Source organism: Syngnathoides biaculeatus, chromosome 3 (assembly GCF_019802595.1).
Source record: "Syngnathoides biaculeatus isolate LvHL_M chromosome 3, ASM1980259v1, whole genome shotgun sequence".
In the NCBI taxonomy this organism is placed as follows: domain Eukaryota; kingdom Metazoa; phylum Chordata; class Actinopteri; order Syngnathiformes; family Syngnathidae; genus Syngnathoides; species Syngnathoides biaculeatus.
The window spans coordinates 6,078,027-6,084,066 of NC_084642.1; positions in this window are offsets into that span (position 1 = coordinate 6,078,027).

A 6,040-nucleotide genomic window follows, 5' to 3' on the forward strand; every position below is an offset into this window, starting at 1 on the left:
AAGGGAAGCAAAAAAAAAAAATCTCAAAATTTTTGTTCGAAAACGGGAACGTTCCAAAACCAAAAATTTAAATCTAATCCCAACATGAAAAAACGCGATTTAGATCTTGCATGTTTATAGATAGTGGGTAATAAATATAGCCTAATTAGGTGAATAATTACATACTAATTAGATAGAATATTGGGGGCAGTGATAAAACTGAGGAATTACGTTCCACCCAATATTTACGAAGTATAAAATAGTTGTTGACATGCATTATGTGTATATTTGCATCACGTTACTAGGAATGATAAAAACCTGAAATTTCTGACATATTTGGGTGTTTTTCCAAATAATGCCTCCCGGTTTTACATCACAGGCTGATGAGTATTGACCTTACTTTGCAAATATGACGAAGCACGATTGGGAAACTCGTGGGGCAATGAGGAAGACGGGCTTTTATTGTTTTTTAAGTTTTTGTTACCTAAGTGAAACTTGAACTTTAAACCGACCGCGGCGACGATATGGCGAGGGATCCTGGTTAAAGTAAGGCATTTTAAATTAGCGTGAACCAATAACTAAATATTTTTCATAGATTTGTGCGGCGTTGTTTTCCATCTTTTCGTCACCGCTGCGGCGCGATTTCAAGGGCACCCGAGCCGTGTCGCAGAGGGCCCGGTGCACTTTGTCACAGCCCCGGCGACATTTTGATCAATCGGGAAGCTCGAAAAAAAAACACCGCAGGGGCTGTGATTTACACCTGCCGCGATGTCCGAAATTTACAAATCTAAGTGGGGGGGTCTCCATCAATCTATTGACAAATCCATTCCGACACAGTTTGGGGATATTGACTCTTTCCAAATAGAAATTACGAGATGGCAGGTGGCACTTCTCTCAACATAAAAACAGATTAATTTGCCTAAAAGATTTGCCTTTGACGGAATTGAATTTGTTTCCTCGTCTTGCGAGGCCCCTTCGCGCACTTGGCGTGACACTCCTCACTCAAAGCGCAACTTTGTGTGTTGTCTGTTCCGCAATTTGATCCTGTACTCTTTGCAGCTCCTATGACTTTACGTGCCGTATTTTCCGCACTGTAAGGGGCAGCTAAAAGCCTTTAATTTTCTCAAAAGCCGACAGCAACGTTTCCTCTCATTTTTGGCATGTCGGAGCAAAGACGCTAAGCCCGTGAGCGCCCCCTTTGACCACTGTGAGCAACATCAGGGGTATGCACTGTGGTCAGATCGGTGTCATCCACTGAAGTTACATGCCTCATTAAAAGATTCAAATTACATTTACATTACCATCAGAAAATTTTAAAAACAATTTTATTTGTGTTTTTGCAAAGTTGCAATGAAAATGTCAAGAAACGAAAAAAACACAAACCAAGCCAACTGTGAACTGTAAATTTGAAAGGTCGCCTCCAACTTAGATTCATTCATTTATTTTTGACCCACAATGATATCCCCGTCTGTTTTCATTGGTGTTAAACTGAATTATTGCTTGCAGACTATCTTTAGCAATGCATGTTAAAAACTGAATGATGCTACCAAACAGTTTCAAGGTTAATGTTATGATGTCTCCTATTTTTAAAATACAGAATTAGCTTTTTATGCATTGTATAGTCTATTATACACCATCTCTTCCTGTACTTTCCACTTTGGCTTCAGACCAGACCTGTTTTACTTAAAAAGAGAAAATCTCATCCAGTTTGACTTTTTCTTCATTATTGTTATTATTATTATATTATTCACCTGTTTTACTCAAAAAGAGAAAATCTCATCCAGTTGACTTTTTCTTCATTATTGTTATTATTATTATTATTATTATTATTCACCTGTTTTACTCAAAAAGAGAAAATCTCATCCAGTTGGACTTTTTCTTCATTATTGTTATTATTATTATTATTATTCACATACTCCAACAAAGGAAGCAACAAAATTTCTTTTTTTTTTATTTTATTTTTTTTTTGCCATTATTATCGAGAGTAAACATACGCAGCATGTCTAACTCGTCTTTGCTCTACGTTGCCCAGACTGTGTTTCTAACTAAGGCACCGGTGGTGGGCGGTGTTTCTAATTATGAGTGTAACCCATTAAGAGTCGGAGGTGGGCGGTGCATCGGTTTTCATGTGCGTTGAGTGTGTGCTACACTTGCGTAATTGCGCAGGTGCGCAGCTTAGTGGGAACATTGGCTGACAGTGCGCCTTATAATCCGGTGCGTCTTATATATGGCTCAATATTGAGCCTTTGGTGGAGCTCCATCTAATGGATGCATATCGTAACCCCAGCCTCTACTGCACATCTATTCTATGCATCTTATATCTGAAAAAAGTTTTAAAATTGGCCATTCATTGAAGGTATGCCTTATAATGCAGTGTGCCTTATAGTGCGGAAAATACTGTTCTTAAAGGAGGACTTTGTTGAAAAAAAAAAAATGGGAATTGGAGCACAGATTAAAAGTTAGTAAATGAGGGTTCGGTGTTACTTTTAATGCCAAAATTATCCACAAATTTCACAGAGAAACATCTCTAAATTGTAAACTACTATCAAAATTCTTCTCTCGCTCAGACATTCCAATGACTCCGGATGGAAAACTGACAGCCAATCAGCGTTTGCCACGGCTGCAGTGCTTCCTGTTCCGACCCCATTTCTCGTGGATACGTTTCACTGAACAGAGAATGTCCACTGTCTGGCATTTTGAGGCCAGAAGCCAGGTTGAAAATCGAAACGTTCGAAAACCGAAGCGCCTTTTCCCATTACAATGAATGGAAAATGAAATAATGCGTTCCAAGCCTAATAAAATGTATATTTTTTTTAGCTTTTCCTGTTAATAAACTGCATAGAAGAAATAAATACATGTATAGTTTAAATACTTTATATAATTAAATAGTTTACAAAATAGATTTTTTGCTTAAAATGTATCCTTTAGCAAGAGAGCAGTGATTTCCAACCTTTATAGAGCCAAGGCACATATTTTCCAATTGAAAAATCCCACGGCACACCAACAAAAGTAAATGTCACAAAAAATGGACACATTAATTACTGTATGTACTTCCTGCTATCTAATAGAAGAGTATTTTTTATGTCTGTCATTGTGCCTCAGTGGCATAAATAGTGCATGTTTTCTGCATTTTCTGTGTAAATTACTTCAAAACTCATAGGGGGGAAGGTGCGGAAGACTCTGAAATAACCCCACACGCAATGAAAAAAAATGTCACGCAGAAACCAAGAAGCGCAACGATCCACCTGGAGGAGATCTTCAAAGCGCTTGATGGCGTTGAATATTCTCGTAAGTGGCCGAGTAATGCCTTGTAAAGACGCTGGGAAGAGATAGCAAGGTGAAAGTAATGATACTTTGTTGGGACTGATAAGATGTCTCCCACGTCAGTGCACAATGGGGCCCTTGTGGCGCGCCCGTACTAAAACGGGACAGTTAGCCAGAAGGACCCATTAAATGGTCATAAAACGCACGCTGGACCGGATTATGTTGAAAGGAAGCTTTTGTTTCCAGGGCGGAAAAAAAAAATAAACAGGTGAGGTGTTAAGAAATGATCGGGCTGGGCGGGGGGGCACATTGTTGAAATTCCCCAATTGAGATAAACTCGAAACCTGTACTCATTTACTGTATCTGTTCTGACACTTGTTTTTTGTCACTTTTTTTTCCAGCCTCATGTCGCCTGTTATTACATGAACACCTGCAGTATGTTGCACCCCCCTCCCCCCAAAAAATAGGTACACTCGCTCTTAAGTGTGAAATAATGAGAACGAAGAAGTCTCACTGAAAAGAAATTGACGTTAGGTCCATAAAGGCATGCATTATAAGTTTAGTGTAGGTAGAAATGACTCCAGAATCCTGACCCCAACTCCGTGAGACACCTTTGGTACGAACTTGAGCATAGATTGTGAGCTCGCAGATGGAAATTCCCACCGAAAGCTAACTAGCGAATCACAATTATATCGTTAACCCTTGTACTATTGCGAAACAAAGACATCTTTGTTCAAGAAGTGAAAAATCACATTTGATTATTAGAAAACAATCAAGAATCCCCCCACAGTTAAGTCCTGCTCAGAGGTTTTTTTTTTTTTTTTGGTGGGTCGCAGGATTAGTCACAACACTAGAAAAGACCAGAAATCACCTTTCTCTCTGGCAAAAGCAGTCGCCAAAATGCTTCTGATTTAAAATGCCTTACTTTACCCGGGATCCCTCGCCATATCGTCACCGTGGTCGGTTTTAGACTACTCTGTGTCGTAAAAAAACCTTTACAGCACAAAATTGTCTACATTTTCCATTGTTAACCCTTGTACGATTGCGAAATAAAGACATATTTGTTCAACAAGTGAAAAATCCTATTTGATTATTAGAGAACAATCAATACCGACCCCCCCCCCCCACCACCACCACCACCACCTTTGCAGTACAAAATTATTGTCTCTTTTTTCACTTTCAACACAATGTAAAAAAATCAAAAACGTGGAAGTTAGAGCACTCGGAAGGATTAGTTTCATCTTTCTTGACTTTCATCACTTGCATGAATCCTTTGGCAGAATGAGGAGAAATTCCCTGTGGGATTTTCCTACTCTTTTGCTCCCCAGCAGGTCTTGAAACCGTTGACTTCAAGCGGATTTGATGCAAGTGGCTGTGAAGCACGGCTGCGATATCGTATAGCAAAGCTCAATATTGGTTAATAAATAATGGTGAAAGAGTACAATGAGGAGAAAAGGAGGTCTATTACCTTTATCTTCTCAATGGGACAACATTCAATTTGAAGTCAAGGTCTGGCAAAAAGCGAGCTGATTTATTGCCTGCCTTTAACTTTAACTTGGTTGGAATTAGTCTAATTACCCGGAGGACGGCGGGCCGCATGTCACCGCACAGGAAGGCCATTGTGCGCCGGCTCCATTTATCACAGCCGCCGTCCAGATGATTGGCTGATGTGCCGCAGGCCTTCTGGTGGAACGCCGCAGGCTGAATCGTTCAACGCTCTGCTCAATGTTCCGTTGTTATAACTGGCTTGGCTGGGACAAATTCCTCAGTGGATGTTATGCAGCGGACACGTTTATCGCTGGAGGTATGCTCGAGAACTACCTGCCGTAGGTGAAAGTCCGGGATATAGCGATGGTACAAAAGGCATTTTTCAATAGCTTCGCCTCTCCCGCACTCTTTAAAAGTATTGATCGACGCCTGTTCTCGCTCTCAAGAAACGGGAAAACGATCATATAACATCACTGAGTAAACGAAACTAAGACCTTCTTGCTTGTTCACACGTTTCTCTTCTACTTGCCTAAAACTGTAAAGGCCTCTTTGTACTCTTGCGTACAGTGACTGCGCTGACGTCACTGCAGCTATCCTCCTCCTCCTTCTTCTTCTTCTTCTTTTTCTTCTTTTCCTTTCGGCTTGTCGCCACAGCATGTCATCTTTTTCCGTCTTCGCCTATCTTCCTCTCTAACACCCACTGTCTTCATGTCCTCCCTCACGACATCCATCAACCTTTTCTTTGGTCTTCCTCTCTCTCCCTCTTTTCCCTGGCAGCTCCATCCTCAGCACCCTAAACCAACATAGTCACTCTCTCTCGCCCCTGGACATGTCCAAACCATCGTAGTCTGCTCTCTCAAATCTTGTCTCCAAAACATCCAACTTTGGCTGTCCCTCTAATGAGCTCATTTCTAATCCTATCCAACCTGCTCACTCCGAGCGAGAACCTCAGCATCTTCATTTCTGCCACCTCCAGTTCTGCTTCCTGTTGTTTCTTCAGTGCCACCGTCTCTAATCTGTACGTCAGTGCCCGACTCAACATTGTTTTATAAGCTTTGCCCTTCATCCTCGCCGAGACTCTCCTGCCACATAGAACACCAGACACCTTCCGCCCACTGTTCCACCCCGCTTGGACCCGTTTCATCACTTCCTTACCACACTCACCATTGCTCTGTGTTGGTGACCCCCAAGTATTTGAAGTCGTCCACCCTCGCCATCTCTTCTCTGTGGAACTTTACTCTTCCTGCACGTAGTTTTCTGTTATAATCCAGCGCAACTGACGCACGCACGCAGTTGTGCTGGAGTTCTT